The sequence below is a fragment of the Triticum dicoccoides genome, chromosome 7A, assembly GCF_002162155.2.
Source record: "Triticum dicoccoides isolate Atlit2015 ecotype Zavitan chromosome 7A, WEW_v2.0, whole genome shotgun sequence".
Lineage (NCBI taxonomy): Eukaryota > Viridiplantae > Streptophyta > Magnoliopsida > Poales > Poaceae > Triticum > Triticum dicoccoides.
This window is the reverse complement of record NC_041392.1, coordinates 691294475-691304507: the sequence shown is the minus strand read 5'-3', so window position 1 is coordinate 691304507 and position 10033 is coordinate 691294475.

Sequence of the window (10033 nt, the reverse complement as noted above, 5' to 3'; positions counted from 1 at the left end):
ATGTTGCATGAACGTATATTTTTAACACAAGGAGCAAGGAACCGAGGTGCTTCCATGCAAAAGAATCTGACAAAGAACTAAAAGAAGCAAAACAAACATTTTAGTTTCTTCGCCGATCATCATTTTAACTGAAAAGGTTTTAGGAAACGGCTTTGCTTGATTAGTTAAGATAGGAGACATTCTCGAGGAAATGTTTTGCAAAGTGAAGAGGCAGACAAAACTAATGGTAGCAGAACTCGAACTATAACACCACAAAAGAGAGTAGTTAGGGCGTGTTCGGAAACAGCCCAGCTCCTTGGAATCCTTAACTACCAATCCTCCACCCCAAATGCTGCTCCTGCTAAAAAATAGCACCAGAAAAAACTGTTCGGGAGGCAGCTCCGCTCCCGATTCACGAGGAGAAACAGAAGCGACTGAGTCGGACGTGGCCACTCGAACCGTTTTCACTTGGCTGTGGCAGTTCCTTCGTAAATTTTACCAACTCCATGATTTTAACGATCCGAGATCCTAGGAATCGTCGCTCCGCACAATTGTACCGCGGCCCGCCCTGCTCCATATTTTCCGCTCCGCAGAGTTTGAGCGTTCGGCGCCGCTCCCCCCGCTCCGGGAGCAGAGTTGAGGAGTGGAGAGAGCCCGAACACGCTCTTAATTATGTAAATCAGTGCTGACCAAACTGCAAACAGAGGTGCGCATGAATATGCATGCCTCGTGCATGGGTTTGAAGCAGAATGAATCACCTCGTCTCACAATTATCCGAAGTAGCTATCAATTCACAGCTTTCAAAATGGTAGATCAATTATTTTTTTCGAAAAGGGGGACTCCCCAGTCTCTGCATTAGATCGATGCATACGGTTAAATATTATTAGAAAGCAAATAGTTCAACAAAGGTCTAAAAAGTCACAATGAAAATAAAAAAAGCTCACAAAGAGCCTAGAACAGCAACCATAACGCCACAACCGGCTGGCATAAACAAGATAAGGAAACAAATTGCCTATCCTATTACATGACCGTCATCCAAACCGGTTAAAAATATGCCGTGCTACCATCTCCCAACGGATAGATCCAGTAACCAAACGCTCCCTGGCCTCCGTCGGAGGGAGTAACGGCCATATACGGATCAACGCAGTGGCTCGAAAAATAACCTGCAAAAAATGAAAATTTGTTGTTCTGTTAAAAACCAAGTCATTTCTGCAGTTCCAGACTGCCCACAATAAAGCACATGCTCCTACACAAATCTGTCTCGCTGATTCGGCCTCTGTCCCGTTAAGCCACGTTCCAAATAACATGCGGACAGAATTCGGAGGAGTAATATTAAATGTTATATGCACTGTCCACCATAGATTAAATGACCCATGAGAAAGATAAAAATGCTAGTGCCATCTGCCATGGGAAACATACACCACTTTGAGAAAGTAGACATTGCTCTGCACAGTTTCCTGTTATTCAGGCATCCAACAACGCACTGGTCATCTTACAATAACTGACAGAGCACAACTTATAGTTTAGTTTCAAATGATCAAATCATCCAGAAAAAGCAGTAAGAAAATACATCAGTGAAATTCAGTCACATGGCTACAGAGATTTATAACGTATGAGCAGATTACCAAAAGGAATGAAATCAATCTTGTCCGTGGGGAAATGAGCACCAAATTCCTTGCACCGAGCCAGCCAGAGGTTAACAAATCAACTAACACTGAATCATAGCAACACAAAAAGTGATCCAAAACTGCCACTTTCCAAATAATTACTATTCACTGTATATATGAAGCAGACTGAAAACGCACACACCAGGTTCAGCATCAGGAAGGATCAACAAAACTCAAGCTTGGATCAGCTAAATTCCCAGTTTCAATCCAAAAACGTAGTGCCAGCGAACTCCATTCCATCCAAACACTTAGATCAAGTAAACTCCGATTTGCGAAGGATGGAATCAGAGTGAAGAAACCAGGGGGAAGAAGCCGGATGCTCGTCCAGAAACTTACTGGCAGCCGTCATCAATCGATCGGTGCGCAGATCGGCGGGCAACTCTAATACGATCAGAAGCATGTTTCGGCCTTCAAGATCTTCTCCGCGGCGCGAGCATTTCAGATGAGAGTCAAGAATTGGCCGGCGCTCCATGATCTTCTCCGCGGCAGCTCTGAACCTCGCGTCATCGTCCTCTGGCGGTGGGGTGACGTCGCTCAAGCGTTTGTCTCCTCCACCTCGCTCATTAGCCTCACCGCCGCTGCCGCAGCAGCGGCTCTCCAAGGATGCGCCAGGGCAGCTTCGGAGCCGGAGCCCTCCCTTACCCAGGCCGGGTCGTCGAGCCGCAACTCCCAATCCTGCAGGTCGCCAATGGAATCAAGGATCAAGCCAAGCGTGGCAACCAACAATCAAGGTTGAGAGATGAGAATCGAATAGGATAACATACATTGGCAGGAATTGGCTCCCAGCCGGTTTGGTCGTGGAGCTGCGGTGACCGCGGCTCTTCCGCCTCCGACGCCGACGGGTGCGCCGTGCGCGGACGAAGAGGACGCCATGGGCGCTGCTTTCGTACCAAGAAAGGGGATATCAATGGATATTTGAGGTGCAGAAAATCAAGAAACCGCGAGGCAAATCAAGAAACCGTGAGGAAAATCAAGAAACGCGACCAGGAAGTGGTGAGCAAGAAAATTACATCGTTCCAAGTCGCTCCGAGGCTGCGTCCGTCCCTCTGGCATGCTTGCGGCCGAGAAGAAGCCTTTTCCACGCAGCTATGGTTCGGGGAAGGGCCGAGAAGAGGCTGCGGGAGGAAGAGGAAGAGGAGGGTTGCTGGCTGGGGGTGGGGACAGACGAGGCGCGGAGGAAGACGATCCTCTGTTTTCAGAAACCGAAGCAGGGGAGGCGACCTTACCTTTCGGTGTGAGGTGGGCCGGCCCACGTACGTCGCTGGCTGCAGCTCAGTGTTTCTTCTTCCCTTTTCTCAAAAAAAAAAGTGTTTCTTCTTCCCTCTTTTCCCGTTTTCTGTTGCAGGTTTTTCCTTTTTCTTTTTCGGATTAGGTTTTTCTTACGGTTTTTCTTCTGGTTTTTTATGTTTATTTTTTCTTCTATTTTTTGTACTATACAAAGAGTTCTCCATGTATCACAAAATCGTATATTCAAGAAAATGGTCAATGTATTTTTTTAAATGTCCATTGTGTACTTAAAATTCTTAGAGTGTTTATCATAAAAATATCCAATGTGTATTTTAAAAAAAATCAGAATATATCACAATAATTTTCAGTGTATATTTTATAACTGCTCAGCGTATATTACAAAACATGTTCAATGTATATTTAAAAATTGTTCATCATACATAAAAAATTCAATAAATGTTTAGAATTTCATTTTTTGTTCATTTTTTCAAAAACATCACGTTTTAAAAGTTTGTTCAAGTTTCAAAATTTGATCATGATTTTCAAACATTATTCTCACTTCTCAAGAAAATTGGTTCACATTTTTCCAAGAAAAGTTGAAAATTTTGAAAACAAAAATAGGCCTCCCGCTCAACTCATTACTTTAAGCTTAGTTTTTCGTTTTATTGATTCTCAATCGCCATCTTAACTTGACTAGCAACGCCGCTTTCCAGTGTGAGGTCAGGAGTTCGACTCCACACAAGCGCTAATAATTTCGTGACATTTTTTTCATTCGGTCGACGCGTGCGAATGGGTCGGCATGTTATCGCGCCCCTTCAATGAAAACTCATTGGGCGTCCAATAGGGAGTAGCAACGTGTTCTAATTTTTTCTGCATCTGTGTTGAAGGATATCGTATGTACTTGCATGAATCCGTCGGATTGGATGCAGATAAGGATTTTGGTCAACCAGATATCAGGCGGATATGGTATCCATAATATCTGGTTGATGTGGATTATTCATTATTTTTTTGTGGATTATTCAAGGTTATGAAATAGAGTTATCCAATGTACTTGGCCCTTGACAAGCCCAATACCAAATTAGCCCACAAATTAGAATCACCGGATATAAATTGTTATCGTATTGGTGTGCGTTATCACTTCAAGCGTTCCACCATACTCTGGTGTTATGTGGTCGGATACCATGTTGTGTTCATATTATTTCCATACAAGAAATAAAAGTATGTCTTATTGCACGCATGACCTGATAGTTTTTGTCCGTTTACACTCCTAATGTGTAAATCAATAAAATCACCATTTGAATCCACATCCGTCATTATCCGCTCCGCTCTGAATCCGACAAAAATATATGGTAAATGATATGAGAAAAGCGTTATCCAATTCTATTCGCTTACATCCCTAAATAGGAGCTCTCGCAGGGGAGAACACGGCTAGTAGGTCCAGTCCAGTGGTTCACTTTGTTGGGTTTGGCCTGTTGCGGTCAGGTTGATTTCCTTTTGTCATTTCTTTTTTCATTTTGTGTTTCAGCCAAAAAATTCTTTTCTCTTATTTTATTTTATTTTATTTTCTGTTTGTGCATTTTGATTTTCATTCCTTTTTTTTATTTTAACGTTTGTTTTTTGTTTTCTTCATTTTTCCCAAGAAACATGAAGATCCATTTTTCATATACATGGATGTTATTTTTGTAATAGGCAAACGTTTGTTCTTTTAGTCATAAGCATCTTGTTATTTATACTAAATGGAGAGTGGATGGCCGAGTGTACCTCCTCGGAAATCCGCAATTGTATCATGCTACCTACCTTTGATGAACCAGTGTCATGTTGAAGTAGGCTAACTGATAAGTATTGAAATGCAACAAAGGAAGCGTATCCAAGACCTCTTACCCTAGTTAGATTTGAAAGATAAGGGGTAGTGTAGGGCCCATTTAGGCATGTCATTGGTGCATCACACCACCAATGGGAAGCGGATAAATTGCCGGCGAAGGCCCCAACTCATGGCCAAAATTACAGAAAACTCGTTAGTTATTTGTGCCGGTCACCAAAGATATACCTTCTAATAAGGGGCTTGTAGGCCCAGTTCTTTTGCTAGAATCTGGGGATTCTCCCAGAATCTGACCCCTGCCTAGCTTCTCCCAGACCCTAATTGGGTAGGATTGTAAAACAAATGGGGCTCAAAGATTCTGGGAGAAGCTGGGTAGGGGTCAGATTCTGGGAGAATCCCCAGATTCTGGCAAAAGAACTGGGCTGTAGTTTGTATTCATCACTAGTGATATTATATTGTTCGTGATGGTCTAAAAGGTTAGACACATCACTGGTATTGTCCACTCTAATGGCACATGAATTATGGTCCGATTTCTGAGCCCGTCCAAGGCCCAAAATCCCATCCCACAACACCAAACTAGATAATTGTTTTCCCTTAAACCTAACCCCCTCTAAACCCTAGCTAGCTGCCACTCCCCATTTTTAATCTCCTTTTTCTTATTGATGACAACAGGAGAGTCTCCTACTGTAAAATTACAAAAAATTAGTAGTTAGAATGTTTGCATCACAAGGGGGATTTTGTCCCAAGATAAAGGGTCATAAGGATCAAAGTAATAGCTATGCAACGACCTAGAAAATGTAACCAAAAAATCTTGAAGGGAGGGACGAACCATCAGCCCAAGAATAGTGAGGTCCTACTTAAGGAGAATTAGCAAATTGTCCTTGCAAAGTGGAATACTCTCAAAATAACAATGATTCCTTTCTTTCCAAATATTTCGTCAAGATCTATTTGAAGAGATGTTGGTGCCAATGTTGAACCATGTGATCAATCATACCTTCGAGACCCAACTCTGAATTCCAAGACATATTAAGAATAGACCAACACTCAATACTAAAAGTACATCCAAAAAATAAGTATGTTCTGGTCTCATCCATGCCAGAAGAACAAAACAAACATGTGAAATGACCACTAATGTGGAAGTGCCTTCGTCGAAGCATGTCATGAGTATTGAGATTGTCAATGAGCATTATCCAAACAAATACTTTATGTCTCCACATGCATGTCGAAGTTATTATATCCTTCTCCTAGAGACCCGGCTCAACCGCCTCTTTCCACCCTTGGTTTCTTATCCCCCACTCCCTCTGCTGCATCCTATCTTTCCCACACCAACGCCCACACTCTCTATAGATCTCCCTGCTGGAGCCTCGTAGCCTCTGTTGGAAATATGCCCTAGAGGCAATAATAAATTGATTATTATTATATTTCCTTGTTCATGATAATCGTTTATTATCCATGCTAGAATTGTATTGATAGGAAACTCAGATACATGTGTGGATACATAGACAACACCATTGTCCCTAGTAAGCCTCTAGTTGACTAGCTCGTTGATCAATAGATGGTTACGGTTTCCTGACCATGGACATTGGATGTCATTGATAACGGGATCACATCATGATGTGATGGACAAGACCCAATCCTAAGCCTAGTACAAAGATCGTGTAGTTCGTATGCTAAAGTTTTTCTAATGTCAAGTATCATTTCCTTAGACCATGAGATTGTGCAACTCCCTGATACCGTAGGAATACTTTGGGTGTGCCAAACGTCACAACGTAACTGGGTGGCTATAAAGGTACACTACAGGTATCCCCGAAAGTGTCTGTTGGGTTGGCACGAATCGAGACTGGGATTTGTCACTCCGTGTGACGGAGAGGTATCTCTGGGCCCACTCGGTAGGACATCATCATAATGTGCACAATGTGATCAAGGAGTTGATCACGGGATGATGTGTTACGGAACGAGTAAAAGAGACTTGCCGGTAACGAGCTTGAACAAGGTATCGGGATACCGACGATCGAATCTCGGGCAAGTACAATACCGCTAGACAAAGGGAATTGTATACGGGATTGATCGAATCCTCGACATCGTGGTTCATCCGATGAGATCATCGTGGAACATGTGGGAGCCAACATGGGTATCCAGATCCCGCTTTTGGTTATTGACCGGAGAACGTCTCGGTCATGTCTGCATGGTTCCCGAACCCATAGGGTCTACACACTTAAGGTTCGATGACGCTAGGGTTATAAGGAATAGATATATGTGGTTACCGAATGTTGTTCGGAGTCTCGGATGAGATCCCGGACGTCACGAGGAGTTCCGGAATGGTCCGGAGGTAAAGATTGATATATATAGGAAGTATGGTTTTGGCCACCGGAAGTGTTCCGGGCATCACCGGTAGTGTACCGGGACCACCGGAGGGGTCCGGGGGTCCACCAGGTGGGGCCACCAGCCCCGGAGGCCTACATGGGCCAATAGTGGGAAGGGACCAGCCCCTAGGTGGGCTGGGGCGCCTCCCACCAAGGCCCAAGGCGCCTCCAAGAGGGAAGGGGGGCAAACCCTATGGCAGATGGGCCTTAAGGCCCACCCCAGGTGCGCCTCCCCCTCTCCCCCTTGTGGCCGCCACCCAGATGGGATCTGGGGGCTGCCGCCACCCATAGGGAGGGAACCCTAGGTGGGGGCGCAGCCCCTCCCCTTCCCCTATATATACTTGAGGTTCTGGAGGCTGCAAGACACACGAGTTCCTCTCTTTCTTGGCGCAGCCCTACCCCTCTCCCTCCTTGTCTCTTGCGGTGCTTGGTGAAGCCCTGCTGGAGTACCACGCTCCTCCACCACCACCACGCCGTTGTGCTGCTGTTGGATGGAGTCTTCCTCAACCTCTCCCTCTCTCATTGCTGGATCAAGGCATGGGAGACGTCACCGGGCTGTACGTGTGTTGAATGCGGAGGTGCCGTCCGTTCGGCACTAGGATCTTTGGTGATTTGGATCATGACGAGTACGACTCCTTCAACCCCGTTCTCTTGCACGCTTCCGCTTAGCGATCTACAAGGGTATGTAGATGCACTCTCCTTCCCCTCATTGCTGGTTTCTCCATAGATAGATCTTGGTGACACGTAGGAAAATTTTGAATTTCTGCTACGTTCCCCAACAGTGGCATCATGAGCTAGGTCTATTGCGTAGATTCTATGCACGAGTAGAACACAAAGTAGTTGTGGGCATTGATTTTGTTCAATATGCTTACCGTTACTAGTCCAATCTTGTTTCGATGGTATTGTGGGATGAAGCGGCCCGGACCGACCTTACACGTACTCTTACGTGAGACTGGTTCCACCGACTAACATGCACTAGTTGCATAAGGTGGCTAGCGGGTGTGTGTCTCTCCCACGTTAGTCGGATCGGATTCGATGAAAAGGGTCCTTATGAAGGGTAAATAGCAATTGGCATATCACATTGTGGTTTTTGCGTAGGTAAGAAACGTTCTCGCTAGAAACCCATAGCAGCCACGTAAAACATGCAAACAACAATTAGAGGACGTCTAACTTGTTTTTGTAGGGTATGCTATATGATGTGATATGGCTAAGAAGAATGTGATGAATGATATGTGATGTATGAGATTGATCATGTTCTTGTAATAGGAATCACGACTTGCATGTTGATGAGTATGACAACCGGCAGGAGCCATAGGAGTTGTCTTAATTTATTTATAACCTGCGTGTCAATATAAACGTCATGTAATTACTTTACTTTATTGCTAACCGTTAGCTGTAGTAGTAGAAGTAATAGTTGGCGAGACAACTTCATGAAGACACGATGATGGAGATCATGGTGTCATGCCGGTGACGATGATGATCATGGAGCCCCGAAGATGGAGATCAAAAGGAGCAATATGATATTGGCCATATCATGTCACTATTTGATTGCATGTGATGTTTATCATGTTTATACATCTTATTTGCTTAGAACGACGGTAGTAAATAAGATGATCCCTCATTATAATTTCAAGAAAGTGTTCCCCCTAACTGTGCACCATTGCGACAGTTCGTTGTTTCGAAGCACCACGTGATGATCGGGTGTAATAGATTCTAACGTTCACATACAACGGGTGTAAGACAGATTTACACACGCGAAACACTTAGGTTGACTTGACGAGCCTAGCATGTGCAGACATGGCCTCGGAACACAAGAGACCGAAAGGTCGAGCATGAGTCGTATGGTAGATACGATCAACATGAAGATGTTCACCGATGATGACTAGTCCGTCTCACGTGATGATCGGACACGACCTAGTTGACTCGGATCATGTAATCACTTAGATGACTAGAGGGATGTCTATCTGAGTGGGAGTTCATAAGATGAACTTAATTATCCTGAACATAGTCAAAAGGTCTTCGCGAATTATGTCGTTGCTCGCGCTTTAGTTCTACTGTTTAGATATGTTCCTAGAGAAAATTTAGTTGAAAGTTGATAGTAGCAATTATGCGGACTAGGTCCGTAAACTGAGGATTGTCCTTATTGCTTCATAGAAGGCTTATGTCCTTAATGCACCGCTCAGTGTGCTGAGCCTCGAATGTCGTCTGTGGATGTTGCGAACATCTGACATACACATTTTGATAACTACGTGATAGTTCAGTTAAACGGTTTAGAGTTGAGGTACTGAAGACGTTTTGAAACGTCGCGAAACATATGAGATGTTTCGAGGGCTGAAATTGGGATTTCAGGCTCGTGCCCACGTCAAGAGGTATAAGACCTCCGACGATTTTCTTAGCCTGCAAACTAAGGAGAAAAGCTCAATTGTTGAGCTTGTGCTCAGATTGTCTGAGTACAACAATCATTTGAATCGAGTGGGAGTTGATCTTCCAGATGAGATAGTGATGTTTCTCCGAAGTCATTACCACCAAGCTGCTAGAGTTTCGTGATGAACTATAATGTATCGGGGACATATATGATGATCCTTGAGATATTCGCGATGTTTGACACCACAAAAGTAGAAATCAAGAAGGAGCATCAATTGTTGATGGTTGGTGAAACCACTAGTTTCAAGAAGGGCAAGGGCAAGAAGGGATACTTCATGAAACGTCAAATCAGCTGCTGCTCTAGTGAAGAAACCCAAAGTTGAACCCAAACCCGAGACTAAGTGCTTCTGTAATAAGGGGAACAACCACTGGAGCAGAATTACCCTAGATACTTGGTAGATGAGAAGGCTGGCAAGGTCGGTAGAAGTATATTGGATATACATTGTGTTAATGTGTACTTTACTAGTACTCCTAGTAGCACCAGGGTATTAGATACCGGTTTGGTTACTAAGTGTTAGTAACTCGAAATAAAAACTACGGAATAAACGGAGACT